The sequence below is a fragment of the Oncorhynchus mykiss genome, chromosome 24, assembly GCF_057628025.1.
Source record: "Oncorhynchus mykiss isolate SJ-2025 chromosome 24, ASM5762802v1, whole genome shotgun sequence".
Taxonomy (NCBI): Eukaryota; Metazoa; Chordata; class Actinopteri; order Salmoniformes; family Salmonidae; genus Oncorhynchus; species Oncorhynchus mykiss.
In genome coordinates, this window is record NC_143045.1 from 29424967 (window position 1) to 29447430 (window position 22464).

General features: G+C 44.7%; 1 protein-coding gene across 3 annotated transcripts in view; it reads left to right on the forward strand.

Moving 5' to 3' along the window:
• LOC110503149 (phosphatidylinositol 4,5-bisphosphate 3-kinase catalytic subunit beta isoform) overlaps positions 1-22464 on the forward strand; it is an 88684-nt gene that overhangs the window by 11979 nt on the left and 54241 nt on the right. For all 3 annotated transcript variants that reach the window (XR_016491417.1, XM_036961154.2, XM_090218836.1), the window contains exon 2: positions 6550-6623. The gene's annotated coding sequence lies outside the window, so the exon portion shown is untranslated. The remainder of the gene's footprint in view (positions 1-6549; positions 6624-22464) is intronic.

Genomic DNA, 22464 nt, shown 5'->3' on the forward strand with positions numbered 1-22464 from the left:
AAGCAACATGATAACATTTCTAAGATTTTACTGAGTTACAGTTCATATAAGGAAAAAATAATAATTAGACCCTAATCTATTGATTTCACATGACTGTCAATACAGATGCGTATGTTGGTCACAGATGCGGGGATCAGAAAACCAGTCAGTATCTGGGGTGACAACATTTGCCTCATGCAGCGCGACACATCTCCTTCACATAGAGTTGATCAGGCTGTTGATTGTGGAATGTTGTCCCACTCCTCTTCAGTGGCTCTGTGTTGCTGGACATTGACTGGAACTGGAACACCCTGTCGCTCCAGAGCATTCCAAACGTGCTCAATAGGTGACATGTCTGGTGAGTATGCAGGCCATGGAAGAACTAGGACATTTTCAGCTTCCAGGAATTGAATACAGATCCTTGCAACATGGGGCTGTGCATTATCATGCTGAAACATGAGGTGATGGTATCGGATGAATGACACGATCAATGGGCCTCAGGAATTCGTGACAGTATCTGTGTGCCATTGATAAAATGCAATTGTGTTCATTGTCCGTGACCCCATAACCCCACCACCACCATTGGGTACTCTGTTCACAATGTTGACATCCGCTCACTGCTTGCCCACACACGACGCTATACACGTTGCCTGCCATCTGCCCAGTACAGTTGAAACCGGGATTCATCCGTGAAGAGCACACTTCTCCCGTATGCCAGTGTGCATTTGCCCACTGAAATCGGTTACGACGCCGAACTACAGTCTGGTCAAGACCTTGGAGAGGACGACGAGCACGCAGATGAGCTTCCCTGAGACGGTTTCTGACAGCTTGGGCAGAAATTATTCGGTTGTGCAAAACCACAGTTTCATCAGTCGTCCGGGTGGCTGGTCTCAGACGATCTCGCAGGTGAAGAAGCTGGATGTGGAGGTCCTGGGCTGGCGTGGTTACATGTGGTCTACGGCTGTGAAGCCGGCTGGACGTACTGGCAAATTCTCTAAAACGACATTGGAGGTGGCTTATGGTAGAGAAATTAACATAAAAATCTCTGCCAACAGCTCTGGTGGACATTCCTGCAGTCAGCATGCCAATTGAACGTTCCCTCAACTTGAAGACATCTGTGGCATTGTGTTGCGTGACAACTGCACATTTTAGTGGCCTTTTATTGTCCCCAGCACCAACTGCACCTGTTTAGTGATCATACTGTTTAATCAGCTCTTTGATATGCCACACCTGTCAGGTAGGATGGATTATTTTGACAAAGGAAAAATGCTCACTAAAAGGGATGTAAACAAATGTTAAATAAGCTTTTTCTGGGTATGGAAAATGTCTGGGATCTTTTATTTCAGCTCATGGGAATAATGTTGCGTTTTATTTTGGTTTTGTGTAGTTAGTCCTGGTAGCTATTTTATTTAACTATCTGCATTGACCCTTTTTGCACTAATTATTTTGACTCATCACATTCGTTGCTCTTACTGTCTATCTATCCTGTTGCCTAGTAACTTTACCCCTACATATATGTACAAGTCTACCAAAATGACCTTATTCCCCTGCACATCGACTCAGTACTGGTACCAGTGTATATAGCCAAGTTATCATTACTCATTATGTATTTATTCCTTGTTATTGTTTTCTATATATTTCTCTGCATTGTTGGGAAGGTCCCATAAGTAAGCATTTCACTGTTCGTCTACAACTGTTGTTTACAAAGCATGTGACAAATATAACATTTGATTTGTGGGCTGTGTTGCTAGGGGTTTGGCGTTTTGGTTAGCGTTTAGCATCAGGGTTTCCTGGTAGAGCGATACAGGCCGAGACTGACACAGACGCACAGATGGCAATGAACCGTATACTCATTCAGACACACACACACACACACATAAAAGAAGACACTGACAGACTGAGGAACACACAGCTCTTGGATGTATTGGGTCATGTGATGTGAGAGCTTTGATAAGCCCAGATCCCTATGAATCCATCCAGTCAGTTAAACATTGACTCTCCAGACTACAAGATCGTATCAGTACTGCTACAGCCACACAGTTCCTGGAATGAGCATGAGTCTGCCGCTTGTAGGGTTTTTTGTGGTGTGTGTGTGTGTGTGTGTCTGCTTGTTTGTTTGACATGTTTAGCTGTCCATTTCCAAACCCTATTCTGGAGAAACTCAGAATGGACTGTGTGTGTGACTGCGTGCAGTATATTTGATTACGACCATTTCATCGCTCTCTTTCTGTGAATTTATCCAGTCCCTTTAAAGGTGGTTGACGTGTTCCATCCTGAGTGTCACTGTGTAGTGAACAGACAGATAAAAACACACAACTAAACTCTGGCATGTTTTCCTGGGCTGCCCAGGGTCACGCCCTCCTTAACGAGATTGGCCATCTTTGCCATTGGGAAAACACAGGAAGTCTGCAGCCTTCCTCCAGTGTGCCTGCAATATGTTTATCTACCATACCACAGAGTTTACATTTCCTCTGCCCATAGTGAGGGTATATAACCCTTTAAATGACGGAGGTGGTGTAATACATGTGCTTTATGTAAACAGCAGGGTAATGTTGTGGTATGTGCGTACTGAGTATATTATGTACAATTTAGACTTAATATACTTTGTTTAACTAATTGAGCAACCTTTTTCCTTTTTGGGGGGGGGGGCGTCTTGTGGTGAGGTTTTCATATAAGCCCTTTTGGGCATCCAACTTCACCTGCACACTGTTTTTTATGTAGGAGTAAGGGGGATGGGGGAGAGGAGGAAGGGTGAGCTGCAGAAATATCTGAGTTGAAGTGCTTGCAATACCTGTTGTCTACTCTTGGCTGGAGAGGAAAGAAGGGGAGTGAAATGCCACTTTGGTTGAAGGGCTATACATACAGTCTCACACTCAGAGAACCACATCTCTCTCTCCTCTCATTCCTTCTCAAACACTCACCGACCGTGTGGTCTCGCTCTCTGTAGCCGATGTAAGTCCTTTTTAAACGGGTCAACATTCGCAAGGCTGCGGGGCCAGATGGAAAGTGTCTTCACTGACATTTTCAACCTATCCCTAATCCAGTCTGTAATACCAACTTGTTTCTAGCAGACCACCATAGTCCCTGTGCCCAAGAACGTCAAGGTAACCTGCCTGAATGACTGTCACTATGCCTTGAAATGTTTTAAAGGGCTCTTCATTGCTCACATCAGTTTCAAATTTGAATGTCACATGTACAACACCACCCCAAACACACTGGACCCACTCAAAGCCATCAACATGGGGGCGACTCCAACACCATCGTCAAGTTTGCTAGCCTATAGGGAGGAGGTCAGGGAACTGGCAGTGCCAGGACTACAACTTCTCCCTCAATGTGAGCAAGACAAAGGGGCTGTAGTGGAGCGAGTCAAGAGCTTCAAGTTCCTCTGTGTCCACATCACTAAGGAATTATCATGGTCCACACCAGGGGATGGAACCTAAATCATTTTCCAATCGTTTCGTTCTGAACGAAACCGGATTTAAAAAAAATTTGGTTCCAATTTTCACACCAGCAAAATAAAGTTCTGAACCTGTTATAACGGGGGACAAAGTATTGGTTTTTATTGTTCCTTTCTGAAATAGATGGGTAAGCGATTTAGTCTGTATAGGAAAGTTGTATTTTGCCGTAACAGAATCGTTGAATCATAATGAAAGACACTCACTGTGCTGCCAGTCAGTGTAGGGTGTGATGTAACTGAAATTTTGCGGGTGAGGAGAGAGAGAATTGAAAAAGCTTGCCTTGAAGCCCTGGGCATCTTGTTATGACGTGCATTATCTGAATTAGGCCCATAGAATTATACCTACGGAGGAGCGACTTTTATGGAGGAACTTTGAATGCCTTTGAACCTTCGAGTTGGTTTGATGTTGGACCAGCTAGCTAGCTAATAAGCTTGTGTGCAGAGCAGCACTAGAATTAAAAACACGCCTTACCTTTTTGTAGTTAATAAATCTAATGTGAAACCTGACTATAGTATCCTGAACTAACGTTAAAGTGAATCTGTTCTTCTCTAATTAAACATCTCTCCCTAATTTCTGAACACTTGTAATGTCGTCTGTAGGCTACAGTAACCTATGCTTCACAGGGGAGGTGCAGGTAACCTATGCACACCCACACACCCACACACCCACTGGCAAAGATTTCCAGCTGGCAGATGCAGGAATATGTTTCTGATTGACAGGGAAGGCTTTGCGCAGGCACTTGTTACAATTTTTGTCGGACTGGAAAAACATTTCTGGAACGCTATTAACTTTTCCATGCTTTTAAAATTAAGGTTCTGTTCCCGGAAGATGGATAACTTTCGTTTCAGATTTGGGTTCTGTTCCTCAATAAAATACATTTTTCCAGTTTTCGGTTCAGTTCCCTGAACTGGTTCCAACCCTTGGTCCACAAACACCTACACAGTTGTGAAGAGGGCACAACAGCGCCTCTTCCTCTTCAAGAGGCTTAAATTATTTGGCATGAGGCCTTGCACCAACAGGACCCTGAACAGCTTCTACCCCCAAGTCATAAGACTGTTAAACAGCTAATCAAATGCTTTCAGAGGCAGTTTGGACATCGGTAGTGAGTGTTGCAACTGAGGACAGACACTTTAAAAATATATATTTTTTTTATTTTTTCACCCCCAGCACTCAGCGGTCCGGTTCTGTGAGCTTGTGTGGCCTACCACTTCGCGGCTGAGCTGTTTGCTCCTAGACGTTTCGACTTCACAATAACAGCATTTACAGTTGACCGGGGCAGCTCTAGCAGGGCGGCAATTTGACGAACTGACTTGTTGGAAAGGTTGCATCCTATGACGGTACCACATTGAAAGTCACTGAGCTCTTCAGTAAGGCCATTATACTGCCAATGTTTGTCTATGAATATTGCATGGCTGTGTACTTGATTTAAAAAATATATATTTTTTTCTTTTTATACACCTGTCGGCAACGGGGGTGGCTGAAATAACCAAATCCTCTAATTTTGAAGGGGCATCCACATACTTTTGTTGATATGTTTATGTACATGGCTACCTCAATTACCGTGTTCCCGACACATCGGCGCTACTGCTACTCGCTCTATATAGCCATGTTATAGTTATTCACTGTGCATTTATTACGTGTCATTCTTTGTTTTGTTTGTTTTTTACTCTGGTTTGTTGGAAAAGGATCCATAAGTAAGCATTTTCACTGTTGGTCTGCACCTGTTGTTTACGACGCATGTGACAAATAACACTGACACCTCCCATCGATTCTCTTTAACTGATTATTTATATACATGTATGTATTTACGTACATACAGTGGGGCAAAAAAGTATTTAGTCAGCAACCAATTGTGCAAGTTATCCCACTTAAAAAGATGAGGCCTGTAATTTTCATCATAGGTACACTTCAACTATGACAGACAAAATGAGAATTTTTTTCTCCAGAAAATCACATTGGAGGATTTTTAATGAATTTATTTGCAAATTATGGTGGAAAATAAACTTTTGTTATTGACCAAATACTTATCTCAATACTTTGTTATATACCCTTTGTTGGCAATGACAGAGGTCAAACGTTTTCTGTAAGTCTTCACAAGCTTTTCACACACTGTTGCTGGTATTTTGGCCCATTCCTTCATGCAGATCTCCTCTAGAGCAGTGATGTTTTGGGGCTGTTGCTGGGCAACACAAACTTTCAACTCCCTCCAAAGATTTTCTATGGGGTTGAGATCTGGAGACTGGCTAGGCCACTCCAGGACCTTGAAATGCTTCTTACGAAGCCACTCCTTCGTTACCCGGGCGGTGTGTTTGGGATCATTGTCAAGCTGAAAGACCCAGCCACGTTTCATCTTCAATGCCCTTGCTGATGGAAGGAGGTTTTCACTCAATCTCACGATACATGGCCCCATTCATTCTTTCCTTTAACGGATCAGTCGTCCTGATCCCCAAAACATGATGTTTCCACCCCCATGCTTCACAGTAGGTATGGTATTCTTTGGATGCAACTCAGCATTCTTTTTCTGGATCATCCAAATGCTCTCTAGCAAACTTCAGACGGGCCTGGACATGTACTGGCTTAAGCAGGGGGACACGTCTGGCACTGCAGGATTTGAGTCCCTGGCGGTGTAGAGTGTTACTGATGGTAGGCTTTGTTACTTTGGTCCCAGCTCTCTGCAGGTCATTCACTTGGTCCCCCCGTGTGGTTCTGGGATTTTTGCTCACCGTTCTTGTGATCATTTTGACCCCAAATGTCATTTTCTGGATTTTTTTTCCCCCTCATTTTGTCTGTCATAGTTGAAGTGTACCTATGATGAAAATTACAGGCCTCATCTTTTTAAGTAGGAGAACTTGCACAATTGGTGGCTGACTAAATACTTTTTTGCCCCACTGTATATGTATGTGTATACGTATGTGTATATATATATGTGTGTGTGTGTGTGTGTGTGTCAAAGATCATTATTCAAAGCATCATCCCACACACACTCCAGGGAAAACCACACACGCAAAGTAGTCATGCCCTATCAGATTCTGTGAAACTGCTTGTAATTTTTTTTTTCTTAACTCACTCACGCTACCACACACACACTGATGTTGTTCCTTCTGCCCCACAGATGCAGTGTCCCTCCCCTGACACCCCCAACATGGAGGAAAGCCACAGGGAATAGAAGCCTCCAGGAGACTATAGGTAAGACCTGTTTGTGTCTTTAGGGAAAGCCCCAAGGGAACATGTCATAGCCAAATTGTTTGGGAAGTTAGGTGCTTTTCCCACCTACATTACGGTAAAGAAAATGCGAAATGATTGTAAAGGACACCTGCGAATGTTTGTGCATGTGTGTGGTTGCGTGCGTGTTCTGGAATGCATTGCGCTCAGTGTGCTGGAATCTGGTAGGGTAGTGTCCTGACAGGCGGAGAATGTTGGAAATCCACCCGCATAGTTTGGGAAAATCTGCTAGGTGAACACTACGTAGCCTAGCCACCATGCAGTTTCGCTTTGATGTCTAACTACAACCTGAAATATTGCTGCTCTAGTAAGTCACTGTTCTCCATCCCTAGTTCTGGCCTGTGTTCAGATGTCTGTTTTATGAATCCCCAGGACCAGGATGGAAGAACTATAGTTTCTCCTAGAATCTTCTGTAAAAACATGGGGCTATGACTGAGTCTGTGACTATGGAGCTATGACTGAGTCTGTGACTATGGAGCTATGACTGAGTCTGTGACTATGGAGCTATGACTGAGTCTGTGACTATGGAGCTATGACTGAGCCTGTGACTATGGAGCTATGACTGAGCCTGTGACTATGGGGCTATGACTGAGCCTGTGACTATGGGGCTATGACTGAGCCTGTGACTATGGGGCTATGACTGAGCCTGTGACTATGGGGCTATGACTGAGCCTGTGACTATGGGGCTATGACTGAGCCTGTGACTATGGGGCTATGACTGAGCCTGTGACTATGGGGCTATGACTGAGCCTGTGACTATGGGGCTATGACTGAGCCTGTGACTATGGGGCTATGACTGAGCCTGTGACTATGGGGCTATGACTGAGCCTGTGACTATGGGGCTATGACTGAGCCTGTGACTATGGGGCTATGACTCAGCCTGTGACTATGGGGCTATGACTGACTCCATAATTGTGCGTGTGTACATAGATGCCTGTATACATACCAAAGTAGTGTTCTGTGGTACATGGTGACACTGTGCCTCTGCTTGGCTCCTAGCGAGATTTATTGAATCCAATGAACTCAATAAGTAATGGTCTGTCTCTGAGATCTTGGTGTGAGAGAAATATGTAATGTAAAGCCAAACATGTTTTTATTCTCTTGGATGTGTATCTTTTCCATCATTCTCCATTTTTGTTTTTTTATATTTGAGTAATTTAGCAGACACTCTTATCCAGTGTGACTTTAGTTAATTCATTTTTAAGATGGCTATGTGGGACAACCACAAATCTCAGTCATAGCTACTTTGAGAAAAAAATGTACTATCAGCAAATTCAGTGCTAGTGTTAGAGGGGGGGGGGGGGGGGTGTTAGTTGTGGAAAGGAGGGGGCTGTGGGATAATGTAAGATGCTCGTTGAAGAGGTAGGGTTTCAGATGTTTCCAGAAGATGAATGTTCTACCATTGGGGGGCCAGGCCAGAGAAGAGTTTTGACTGGGATGAGTGGGAGCTGCCCTCCTGTGGGGATGAGCGAGACGAGAGGTGGCAGAACTAAATATTCCGGTTGGGTTGTAGGGTATCAAATTTTATTTGTCACATGCGCCGAATACAAACGGTGTAGACCTTACTGTGAAATGCTTACTTAGAAGCCCTTAACCAACTATGCAGTTCAAGAAATTTGAGCATAGCCTGAAGGAAGGAGGGGAATTTCCTGTTGCTGCTTTGTAGGGAAAGTACCATGGTCTAATAGTGGATGCTCTAGTAGTAAGTTACAGGGGTTTAATGGCACAAGCGGGGAGCCCAGCCAACAGCAAGTTGCAGTAGTCCAGATGGGAGAGGACATGTGCGTGGATAAGGACCTGCACCACTTCCTGTGTGAGGTAAGGTTGTACTCTACGGATGTTGTAGAGCATGAACCTACAGGAGCGGGTCACTGCTTTGATGTCTGCAGAGAACGACAGGGTGTTCAGGGTCATGCCAATGTTCTTTGTACTCTGGGAGGGGGACACCATGGAGTTGTCAACCATGATGGAGAGGTCTTGGAGTGGGTTCGCCTTCCCCAAGAGGAAGCGCAGATCCATCTTGTTGAGCTTGAGGTGATTTGCCGATATCCAAGCTGAGATCTCTGCCAGGCACACAGATGTGTGTCGCAACCTGGGTGTCAGAAGAAAAGTAGTTGAGTGTCATCCACATAGCAATGATAGGAAAGACCATGTGAAGATACCTAGGTTTACCTCCAATGTACTCTCTTCCTACCATACCTTTTGTCTGTACATTATGCCTTGAATCTATACTATCGTGCCCAGAAACCTGCTCCTTTTACACTCTGTTCCGAACGTGCTAGACGGCCAGTTCTTATAGCCTTTAGCCGTACCCTTATCTTACTCCTCCTCTGTAGCGGTTAATCCAGGACCTGCAGTGCCTAGCTCCACTCCTACTCCCCAGGTGCTCTCATTTGTTGACTTCTGTAACCATAAAAGCCTTGGTTTCATGCATGTTAACATTAGAAGCCTACTCCCTAAGTTTGCTTTAGCACATTCTGCCAACCCGGATGTCTAAGTCGTGTCTGAATCCTGGCTTAGGAAAACCATCAAGAACCCTGAAATTTCCATCCCGAACTATAACATGTTCCGACAAGATAGAACTGCCAAAGGGGGCTGTGTTGCAATCTACTGCAGAGCGAGAACTCTGTAGGCTATCTTACTATCCAGGTCTGTACCAAAACAATTCGAACTTCTACTTCTAAAAATCCACCTTTCCATAAACAAGTCTTTCACCGTTTCCGCTTGCTATAGACCACCTTCTGCCCCCAGCTGTGCCCTGGACACCATATGTGAATTGATTTTCCCCCCCATCTATCTTCAGAGCTCGTGCTGCTAGGTGACCTAAACTGGGACATGTTTAACACCCCGGCCATCCTACAATCTGAGCTTGATGCCCCCAATCTCGCACAAATGATCAATGAACCTACCAGGTACAACCCCAAATCCGTAAACACGGGCACCCTCATAGATATCATAACTTACTCGCCCTCCAAATACACCTCTGCTGTTTTCACTGAAGATCTCACTACCTCAATGACTGCATCCGTAATGGGTCTACGGTCAAATGACCTCCCCTCATCACTGTCAAACGCTCCCTAAAATACTTCAGCGAACAGACCTTTCTAATCGACTTGGCTGAGGTATCCTGGAATGACATTGACCTCATCCCGTCAGTAGCGGATGCCTGGTTATTCTTTAGAAGTGCCTTCCTCACCATCTTAAATAAGCATGCTCCGTTCAAAAAATGTAGAACTAGGAATAGATATAGCCCTTGGTTCACTCCAGACCTGTCTGCCCTTAACCAGCACAAAAACATCCTGTGGCGTTCTGCATTAGCATCGAATAGCCCCCGTGATATGCAACTTTTCAGGGAAGTTAGGAACCAATATACACAGGCAGTTAGGAAAGCTAAGGCTAGCTTTTCAAACAGAAATTTGCATCCTGTAGTACGAACTCCAAAAAAGTTCTAGTTCAACTCGCCCAAACCTCCCCACAGTATGTCAAATTGGAGGGCCTGTTTTCCGGACCTCTGGCAGTGTCAATGGGGGTGCCACAGGGTTCAATTCTCGGCCGACTCTCTTCTCTGTATACATTAATTATGTCGCTCTCGCTGCTGGGGATTTTTTGATCCACCTCTATGCAGACGACAACTCTTGCCCTTCGTTGGACACTGTGTTAACTAACCTCCAGATGAACTTCAATGCCATACAACACTCCTTCCGTGGCCTCCAACTGCTCTTAAATGCAAGTAAAAGTAAATGCATGCTCTTCAACTGGTCGCTGCCCGCACCTGCCCGCCCGTCCAGCATCACTACTCTGGACAGTTCTGACTTAGAATATGTGGACAACTATAAATACCTAGGTGTCTGGTTTGACTGTAAACTCTCCTTCCAGACTCACATTAAACATTTACAATCCAAAATTAAATCTAGAATCGGCTTCCTATTTCGCAAAAAAAGCATCCTTCACTCATGCTGCCAAACATACCCTCGCAAAACTGACCATCCTACCGATCCTCAACTTCAGCAATGTCATTAACAAAATAGCCTCCAAAACTCTACTAATCTAATTGGATGCAGTCTATCACAGTGCCATCCGTTTTGTCACCAAAGCCCCATATACTACCCACCACTGCGACCTGTATCATCTCGTTGGCTGGCCCTCGCTTCATACTCCTCACCAAATCCACTGGCTCCAGGTCATCTACAAGTCTCTGCTAGGTAAAGCCCCACCTTATCTCAGCTCTCTGGTCACAATAGCAGCACCCACCCGTAGCATGCGCTCAAGCATGTATATCTCACTGGTCACCCCCAACGCCAATTCTTCCTTTGGCCGCCTCTCCTTCCAGTTCTCTGATGCCAATGACTGGAACGAACTGCAGAAATCTCTGAAGCTGAGACTCATACCTCCCTCAATAGCTTTAAGCACCAGCTGCCAGAGCAGCTCAAAGATCACTGCACCTGTAAATATCTCATCTGTAAATAGCCCATCCAATCTACCTCATCCCCATACTTTTTATTTATCTTGCTCCTTTGCACCCCACTATCTCAACTTGCACATTCATCTTCTTCACATCCTACCATTTCAGTGTTTAATTGCTTATATTGTTAATACTTTTCCACCATGGCCTATTTATTGCCTTACCTCCCTTATCCTACCTCATTTACACATGCTGTATATTTTCCTACCTTTTATTGATTGTATGTTTTGTTTATTCCATGTGTAACTCTGTGTTGTTGTATGTGTCAAACTGCTTTGCTTTATCTTGGCCAGGTTGGTGTTGCAAATGAGAACTTGTTCTCAACTAGGCTACCTGGTTAAATAAAGGTGAAATAAAAATAAAATTATCCTGGGAGGCCCAGCCTTGAGAGGGTGGAGAGGAGGACCTGATGGTTAACTGTGCCGAATGCAGTGGATGAGAACAGAGGAAAGAGAGTCAGCCTTTGGCATTGTGGAGACCCTCTGTAACACAGAGGAAGCCTCACTGGTTAGGGTCAAGAAGATTGTTCTGAGAGAAATAGCAAGAGTCGGTCAGCGACGGCACACAAGTTTTTGAAAGGAAAAAGGGATACTGGTCGGTAGTTTGATGTCAGAGGGGTCGAGTGTGGCCATTTTGAAGTCCTGAGAACGTAGCCAGTGGTCAGGGATGAGGGAAGTGTGGAGGTCTCCAGAGATGGTCTGAAGAAGGGAGGAGGGGATTGAGTCGAGCAGGCAGGTCAGACAGCCTGACTAGTCGCAGGTTTTCATCTAGAGAGAGAGGGGAGAAAGAGGTCAAAGCGTAGGCTGAGTGGAACCAGTGGTCTCCGTAGGCTGAGTGGAACCAGTGGTCTCCGTAGGCTGAGTGGAACCAGTGGTCTCCGTAGGCTGAGTGGAACCAGTGGTCTCCGTAGGCTGAGTGGAACCAGTGGTCTCCGTAGGCTGAGTGGAACCAGTGGTCTCCGTAGGCTGAGTGAATGAGGAGCGGATGTTGTCAACCCCGCTTTTCTCTCCCTTTATCAGTCTGTTGCTCCTCTTCCTTCTTTCACACTCCCTCTCTCAACCTACTCCCTCTCTCAACCTACTCTCTTCAGCTGAGCTCTGTTCATCTGTTGCCACTCAGAATAATGTGGAAAAAGACCCTAATTCTATTATCTCTGGTTCAGCCTGTCTCTTTGGTCCTGTCGCTCTTCCCGTCTTCCTACCTTGGCCATCACCCTAGAGCACAAGAAATGGTTACGACGGTGGAACAAACCTTTTTTGACTGTCTAAGCGCTAAAGTGGAATGGCATGGCACTGGCCATTCCCGGATTTGGAGTTCAAACTTGGTTTTTCTCTTAATAAATATTTGTTTTTGTGTTTTGATTTATAGTTGGATTCTTTTCACTGGAATGCCTTTTGGGTGAAATGTGGTGTGCTACCATGAACCCTTCCACATACAATCCTAGGAAACCTGTCTGTGGTGCCTATTCTTATTGTTTTGGTGGTATTATTACCACGTCACCACAGTGTGGCCACTACCCATAAGGTTATTGCACTGCATGTGAGACTAGCCAGTATTTATAAAGGACTATGGTAGATCTATTTCAGTAAAAAAAGAAATGTCCTCTCACTGTCACTTGCGTTTTGTTTTCAGCAAACTTAACATGTGTAAATATTTGTATGAACATAACAAGATTCAACAATTGAGACAAACTGAACATGTTCCACAGACATGTGACTAACATAAATGGAATCATGTGTCCTTGAACAAAGGGGGGGGGGGGGGTCCAAATTAAAAGTAAGTCAGTATCTGGTGTGGCCACCAGCTGCATTAAGTACTGCACCAGATTTGCCAGTTCTTGCTGCGAGATGTTACCCCACTCTTCCTCCAAGGTACCTGCAAGTTCCCGGACATTTCTGGGGCGAAATGGCCCTAGCCCTCACCCTCTGATCCAACAGGTCCCAGACGTGCTCAATGGGATTGAGATCTGGGCTCTTCGCTGGCCATGGCAGAACACTGACATTCCTGTCTTGCAGGAAATCACACACAGAACGAGCAGTATGGCTGGTGGCATTGTCATGCTGGGGGGTCAGGATGAGCCTGCAGGAAGGGTACCACACGAGGGAGGAGGATGTCTTCCCTGTATTGCACAGAGTCGAGATTGCCTGCATTAACAAGCTCAGTCCGATGATGCTGTGACACACCGCCCCAGACCATGATGGACCCTCCACCTCCAAATTTATCCCGCTCCAGAGTACAGGCCTCGGTGTAACGCTCATTCCTTCGACGATAAACGGGAATCCGACCACCCCTGGTGAGACAAAACCGCGACTCGTCAGTGAAGAGTACTTTTTGACAGTCCTGTCTGGTTCAGCGACGGTGGATTTGTGCCCTCAGTCCAGCCTCTCTCAGCCTATTGCAGACAGTCTGAGTGCTGATGGAGGGATTGTGCGTTCCTGGTGTAACTCAGGCAGTTTTTGTTGTCATCCTGTAGCTGTCCCGCAGGTGTGATGTTCAGATGTACCGATCCTGTGCTGGTGTTTTTACATGTGGTCTGCCACTGAGGATGATCAGCTGTCCGTCCTGTCTCCCTTTAGCGCTGTCTTGGGCGTCTCACGGTACAGACATTGCAATTTATTGCCCTGGCCACATCTGCAGTCCTCATGCCTCCTTGCAGCATGCCTAAGGCATGTTCACGCAGATGGGCATCTTTCTTTTGGTGTTTTTCAGAGTCAGTAGAAAGGCCTCTTTCGTCTCCTAGGTTTTCATAACTGTGACCTTAATTGCCTACCGTCTGTAAGTTGTTAGTGACTTAACGACCATTCCACAGGTGCATGTTCATTCATTGTGCTTCTACACCTGCATTGCTTGCTTTTGGGGGTTTTAGGCTGGGTTTCTGTACAGACCTTTGAGATATCAGCTGATGTAAGAAGGGCTTTATAAATAAATTAGATTTGTTTATGGTTCATTGACAAGCATGGGAAACAGTGTTTAAATCCTTTACAATGAAGATGTGTGACGTTATTAGGATTTTTACGAATTGTCTTTGAAAGACAGGGTCCTGAAAAGTGACATTCTTTTTTTGCTGAGTTTATACACAGTGCATTCAAAGTATTCAGACTCCTTGACCTTTTCCACATTTTCTACATTACAGCTTTATCCTAAAATGGATTACATTATTTGTTTTCCTCATCAATCTGCACACAATACCCTATCAGGACAGAGTGAAAACATGTTTTTAGAAATTGTGGCAAATGTATTTAAAACTAAAACAGAAATTACATAAGTATTCAGACCCTTTGCTATCGAAATTGTGCTCCGGTGCATACTGTTTCCATTGATCATCCTTGAGAAGTTTCTACAACTTGATTGGAGTTCACCTGTGGTAAATTTAAATTGATTGGACATGCTTTGGAAAGGTACACACCTGTCTATTGAAGGTCCCACAGTTGACAGTGCATGTCAGAGCAAAAACTAAGCCATGAGGTCGAAGGAATTGTCCGTAGAGTTCTGTGACAGGATTGTGTCGAGGGCGCATATGGGGAAGGGTACCCAAAAAATTCTGCAACAGGACAATGACCATAAGCACACAGCCAAACAATGCAGGAGTGGCTTCGGGACAAGTCTTTGAATATCCTTGAATGGCCCAGCCAGAGCCCGGACTTGAACCCGATCGAACATCTCTGGAGATAGCTGAAAATAGCTGTGCAGTGACATTCCCCATCTTAACTGACAGCGCTTGAGAGGATCTGCAGAGAAGAATGGGAGAAATTCCCCAAATACAGGTGTGCCAAGCTTGTAGCGTCATACCCAAGTGGCACAGTGGTCTAAGAGGTGTCAATACAGACCCTGGTTCGATCCCGGGCTGTATCACAACCGGCTGTGATCAGGAGTCCCATAGTGCAGCGCACAATTGGCGCAGCGTCGTGCTGGTTAGGGTTTGGCCGGTGTTGGTCGTCATTGTAAATAATAATTTGTTCTAAACTGACTTTCCTAGTTAAAATAAACAAAAAATACTTGAGGCTGTAATCGTTGCCAAAGGTGCTTCAACAAAGTACTGAGTAAAGGGTCTGAATAATTATATAAATGTGGTATTTCATTTGTTTAGTTTTTTTGCAATCATTTCCAAAAGCCAGTTTTTGCTTTGTCATTATGGGGTGTGTGTGCAGATAGAGGGGGGAAAAAAGCTATTTCATCCATTTGAGAATAAGTCTGTAATGTGGATAAAGTCAAGGGGTCTAAATAGTTTCAGAATGCTCTGTGTACAGTATAGGGGTAGGTTTCCATATTATTGTTGATGTATGTTATTGTACTCTCATTCAATGTATGTACAGCAACCGTGCAGTTTGGTTTTAATGTAAAAGAGCTCAGACTGACTGACAGTTGCAAAGTTAAAACCTGCAGGGAAGGACAAGACAGACTGAGACGGAGAGAGACCGACAGACAGACTATCGGAAGGACACTAAAGTATTGCTTACTAGAGCACAGTGTCCCTGGCAATAGTCACCTGGAGCCTGTTCGTGCCTTTGTTTGAGACACGCACACAGGAAGAGGGAGAGTGTGTGTGCATTGTGTTACATTCAAGACAGCTTGGTGTTATTTTTATACGTTTGTTCCCGGTGTTCTCTGTCTGAGCATTATCGGGAGCAGGGACAGTTTGGGACTTCTTTATAGTTAGTCTGGAGCCAGCGACTGGTTTGAAGACACTCCTAGCATTGTGCTTTGACAGTGACATTAGAATACCTCTTCATCAGTCTTGCTTTGAAAGAGGATAGCTCAACTTCCCTGTTCCTGCCTTACCTATTTCTACCTAAGAATAGTAGGCTATCAGTCTCTGTTTCTCCTCGATTTCTCCTGGTAAAATGGGAAGGACAAATAGATACACTTTTGGACATAGGTGCTTAATCAACTTGAGGCAACCGTCATATTTCTTTCACTTACCTTTTATTTTCTAGATGAGTGAATATGATTTAAGGAGGGGAGACTATTGAGGAACTATCACCATGCAGCCCTTGTCTTGAGCCTCCTCATGGCTCTATCGCTCATCATATTTCCTCTTTTGTCGTCATAGTTTCCACATTTGCTCATAGAGGGGTACTTCCTCAATGTTCGTTTTTGGTAAATGAGCTGATTGTCAGAGGACACAGCTGAACCTGTTTCAACCCTCGACGCGCTGCTGTGAAGACTCAACCGCGATCACAACGAAACGGAAGGGTCATAGCAGCCACTTAGTCAGTGGGCGTCTGCTTGATGCTCATTTGACAGTCAGGGAATGGGGCATGGCCTAAAACGTGGGAAATAGGGACAGACTATGTACAGTCTCAGTGAGCATAGCCTTGCTATTGAGAGGCTGCCGTAGGCAGACCTGGCTCTCAAGAGAAGACCGGCTATGTGCACACTGCCCACACTGCCCACAAAATACATGCAGTATGTGTAGCCATATATATGGATATACTTGGGTGTGAGTGTGTTTGCGTGGCAGCAGGAGAAGATGAGTCCAACAGCTTCATGCCAAAATAAACCACACAGAGTACACACATTACACTAGTCCGGTGTGGGTCCCAGTGCTGTGTGATCAAATCATATCAAATGTTACTTGTCACATGCGCCGAATTAGGACCGATTTCAATTTTTCATAACAATCGGAAATCGGTATTTTTGGGCGCCGTCTTTTTACTTATTAAAAAAAATAAATGGTTTTATACCTTTTTAATCTTTATTTAACTAGGCAAGTCAGTTAAGAACGCATTCTTATTTTCAATGACGGCCTAGGAACGATGGGCAGAACGACAGATTTTCACCTTGTCAGCTCGGGGGATCCAATCTTGCAACCTTACAGTTAACTAGTCCAACACAATAATGACCTGTTTCTCTCTCATTGCACTCCACAAGGAGACTGCCTGTTACGCGAATGCAGTAAGCCAAGCTAAGTTGCTAGCTAGCATTAAACTTATCTTATAAAAAACAATCAATCATAATCACAAGTTAACTACACATGGTTGAGGATATTACTTGATATTATCTAGCGTGTCCTGCGTTGCATATAATCTGACTGAGCATACAAGTATCTAAGTATCTGACTGAGTGGTGGTAGGCAGAAGAAGGCGCGTAAACATTCATTCAAACAGCACTTTCGCGCGTTTTTCCGGCAGCTCTTCGTTGTGCGTCAAGCATTGCGCTGTTTATGACTTCAAGCCTATCAACTCCCGAGATGAGGCTGGTGTAACCGAAGTGAAATGGCTGGCTAGTTAGCTCGCGCTAATAGCGTTTCAAACGTCACTCGCTCTGAGCCTTGGGGTGGTTGTTTCCCTTGCTCTGCATGGGTAAAGCTGCTTCGAGGGTGGCTGTTGTCGTTGTGTTCCTGGATCGAGCCCAGGGAGGAGCAAGGAGAGGGACGGAAGCTATACTGTTACACTGGCAATACTAAAGTGCCTATAAGAACATCCAATAGTCAAAGGTTAATGAAATGCAAATGGTATAGAGGGAAATAGTCCTATAATTCCTATAATAACTACAACCTAAAACGTCTTACCTGGGAATATTGAAGACTCATGTTAAAAGGAACCACCAGCTTTCATATGTTCTCATGTTCTGAGCAAGGAACTGAAACGTTAGCTTTCTTACATAGCACATATTGCACTTTTACTTTCTTCACCAACACTTTGTTTTTGCATTATTTAAACCAAATTGAACATGTTTATTTATTTGAGGCTAAATTATTTTATTGATGTATTATATTAAGTTAAAATAAGTGTTCATTCAGTTGTTGTAATTGTCATTATTACAAATACATTTTTAATCGTCTGATTAATCAGTATCTGCTTTTTTGGTCCTCCAATTATCGGTATCGGCGTTGAAAAATCATAATCGGTCGACATCTACGACAAATACAGCAGGTGTAGTAGACCTTAGTGAAATGCTTAATTGCACGCCCTTAACCAACAATGCAGTTTTAAGAAAATACCTAGAAGGGAAAAATAATAAAAAGTAAAATAAGAATAACAAATAATTAAAGAGCAACAGTAAATAACAATAGCGGGGCTGTATACAGGGGGGGTAGCAGTGCAGAGTCAATGTGCGGTGGCACCGGTGTCGAGGTAATTGGGGTGCTATGTACATGTAGGTCGAGTTATTAAAGTGACTATGCATAGATAATAACAGAGTAGCAGTAGCGTTCTGGGCGGGGGGGGGGTAATGCAAATAGTCTGGGTAGCCATCTGATTAGCCGTTCAGGAGTCTTATGGCTTGGAGGTAGAAGCTATTTAGGAGCCTCTTGGACCTAGACTTGGCGCTCTGGTGCCGTGCGGTAGCAGAGAGAACAGTCTATGACTAGGGTGGCTGGAGTCTTTGACAATTTTTAGGGCCTTACTCTGACACCGCCTGGTATAGAGGTTCTGGATGGCAGGATGCTTGGCCCCGATGACGTACTGGGCCATACGCACTACCCTTTGTAGGTTTTATCATGCCCTCTTCACGACTGTCTTGGTGTTATTGGACCATGTTATTTTTTTGGTGATGTGGATGCCAAGGAACTTGAAGCTCTCAAACTGCTCAACTACAGCCCCGTCAATGAGAATGGGGGGGCATGCTCGGTCCTCCTTTTCCTGTAGTCCACAATCCTCTCCTTTGTCTTGATCATGTTGAGGGAGAGATTTGTTGTTCTTGCACCACACAGTCACGTCTCTGACCCTCCTATAGGCTGTCTCATCGTTGTCGGTGATCAGGCCTACCACTGTTGTCATCAGCAAACGTAATGGTGTTGGAGTTGTGCCTGGCCATGCAGTCATGAGTGATCAGGGAGTACAGGAGGGGGCTAAGCACACACCCCTGAGTGGCCCCTGTGTTGAGGATCAGTGTGGCAGATATGTTACCTACCCTTAGCACCTTGGGGGGCGGCCCGTCAGGAAGTCCAGGATCCAGTTGCAGAGGGAGGTGTTTAGTCCCAGGGTCCTTTGCTAAGCGGTGAGCTTTGAGGGCAATATGGTGTTGAACGCTGAACTGAACTGTAGTCAATGAACAGCATTCTTACATAGGTGTTCCTTTTGTCCAGGTGGGAAAGGGTGGTGTGGAGTGCAATGGAGATTGCTTCATCTGTGGATCTGTTGGGGCGGTATTGCATATTGGAGTGGGTCTAGAGTTTCTGGGATAATGGTGTTGATGTGAGCCATGACCAGCCTTTCAAAGCACTTCATGGCTACAGACATGAGTGTTACGGGTTGGTAGTCATTTAGGCAGGTCACCTAGCGTTCTTGGGCACAGGGACTATGGTGGTCTGCTTGAAACATGTTGGCATTACAGACTCAAACAGAGGTTGAAAATAAAATGTTCCCTTAAGGTATGTAAGTGAAGACACTTGCCAGTTGGTCAGCACATGCTCGGAGTACACGTCCTGGTAATTCGTCTGGCTCTGCGGTAATTCGTCTGGCTCGCGTCCTTACTCACATCAGCTGTGGAGAGCGTGATCTCTCATGCATGTTTCAGTGTTACTTTCCTCAAAGCTAGCATAGAAGTTATTTAGCTAGTCTGGTAGGCTCGTGCCACTGGGCAACTCTGGGCAACTCTCGGCTGTGCTTCCCTTTTGTATGTACAGTCACTGTGGGGACGACGAGCTTTGAATGCGTCTCTGTGGCGTAAAGGTGCCCCCCCCCCCTCTGGTTGCACGTTTAACATGCTGAGATAAATTAGGTAAAAGTGATTTAAGATTCCCTGCATTAAAGTCCCCGGCCACTAGGAGCGCAGCCTCCAAGTGTTTTCCTGTTTGCGTATGGCGGTATGCAGCTCATTGAGTGTGGTTTTAGTGCCAGTATCGGTCTGTGGTGGTATGTAGACGGCAACAAAAAATACAGATGAAATCTCTCTAGGTAGATAAACTGTGGACCACACTATCATGAGATACTCTCCCTCAGGCTAGCAAAACCTTGAGAATTCATTAGATATTGTGCACCAGCTGTTGTTTACAAACATGCATAGGCCCCCGCCCATGTCTTACCAGAGGCTGCTGTTCTGTCCTGCCAATAGTGTATAACCCGCCAGCTGTATGTTCTTAATGTCGTCGTTCAGCCACGACTCAGTGAAACATAAGATACTACAGTTTTTAATGTCCAGTTGGTAGGATATACGTGCTCGTCCCCTTTATTTTCCAGTGGAACATTCGCTAGCTGGACGGAAGGCAAGGGCAGATTAGCCACTCGTCACCTGATCCTTGCAAGGCAACCTGATCTTTTCCCACTAAATGTGTGTTTCCTTCTCCAGTGAATCGCGAGGATCTGGGCCTGGTCAGGTGTCTGTAGTATATCTCTCTGGGCCTGGTCAGGTGTCTGTAGTATATCTCTCGCGTCCGACTCATTGAAGAACTCCTCGTCCAGTTTGAGATGAGTAATTGCAGTTCTGATGTCCAGAAGCTTTTTTTCGATCATAAGAGACGATAGCAGCAACATTATGTAAAACAACAAGTTACGAACAACGCAAAAAAACAAAAAAAGCCAATAAGACTGCAGCCCTCCCGTCCGGCGCCATCGTAACTCATCTCTGTGGCCCTTGTGTTTTGCTGGGTTGTAGTGGCCTGTTTGGCTTTTGTGGCCTAACTGTTTTTTCTGCAGGGGGAATGCAACGGGTCTGATGAGGTGAGAGTGGTGGGGGCAGGGTTGACACAAGGCCAGTGTTTGTGTGGGGTGGGGCACGGGACTGCCTTCACTGACACTCTGAAAGACACACACACACACACACACACACACACACACACACACACACACACACACACACACACACACACACACACAGATGATTGAGCTGACGGGGGACAGAGGACTATTGTAGAGACCCAGGTCAGCTCGCCCGCCACAGGCAAACATTATAACTCCCATCTCTCCCTTCCCTTCTCTCTCTCTCTCTGTTCTCACTTTCTTTCCCTCTCTATCCTCGCTCTCTTCCCCTCTCTGTTCTCTTCTTCCTCTCTCTCTCTCCTTCTATTGCCAGCACCATATATCCCCATTTAACCCTCTTGTTCTCTCCCTCCATCCATAAACAACTTTCTCTCCTCTTCCCTCTATCTCTGATTCCCTGTCTGCAACTTTTGATCCTGAAATAATATTGCTTAATAAAAGTATACTTCTTCTGTTACTCTACACTCCTTTTGCCCTTTCCTCCTCTTTTTCTATTTTCCTCTTGCTATCACTCTGTCCTCCACTCGCTCCCTCCCTCTTTCTCCCTCTCATTCCCTGAGGGAGGTGTGAAAATTCTAAAACTCTCAGTAATGGAGAGCTCCTTGTTAGAAGAGCTGCTTGTTATTGTGACCTTTGCTGTGAGTGTGTGTGTGCAGTCTTTCCCTATATCCATTTAGCAGTGGTGGGCCACTGCTGCTACATTGTTACCGCCACTACCAAAAATATGATTGCTAGTTCTCAAATCTCTTTTTCAATCACCAAAATCTACATTTATTCATGTTTGAGTCACTCAGAATAAGAACACGGCAGAAGCTATGTCAAAGTCTGTAGAATTACATTCAATTATCTTTAAAACTGCACATTTTCTCTCGGCACCATTGCAAAATGTGTAGAATTTTAAGGAAATTAGCTTTTTTTTTTTCTCAGCCCAGTGACAAAATATGTGGAGTTAGCAAAAAATAAAATGATAAGAATGAAAGAAACTTAAACCACATTGTGGACCGCTCAAATTGGGTTTTCAGATACAAAACATCGTAGTCAAACATGTTACAGGCATCATCTATAATGCATTACATCATCTATACACATGTGTGCATAAACAAAACACAAAGTACACTGGATGAAAGGACAATTGGGCACTTCTCCAACCGAGTTCTTTCTTTATAAGGTGGCAGGCTGTGTTATGTGCAACTATGAATATTTCATTATATTTACACAGTGAATTTGTTAATTAGCATAACAATAGCTTTTTCCCCATTACATCTCCTATGATCATAATGTAGGTGTAGCTTTGTTTTAACACCATTGGCCTATTTCTATCGCATGTGTTGATTATCCGAGGTGACTCCCAGCAGCCCCTGTGTCATCCTGCCAGGGTTTAATATTCTCTGTGTTTCTGTGTTGTACTTCGCAGTATGTTTGCCAGTAGCCATGTTAAAAGCCATGTTGGTTGTCACGAGGTCATAATTATGACACAGGCGTTGGAGGGGTGTGACCTCAGGTTGAACATAACTAACACTGCAGCTTACTGCATCCACACAGAGAGAAATGCATATTAACATCATGTTTTGGCATCCCTCAATCTTCTTTCTTGCTGTTTCCTCTCTCCTCATTTCCTCTCTCCTCATTCCCTCCCCATCTCGTTGTTACTCTCTCTCTCTCTCTCCATTCGTTATGTTTGGCAGGAGTGAGTTCTCTGCCT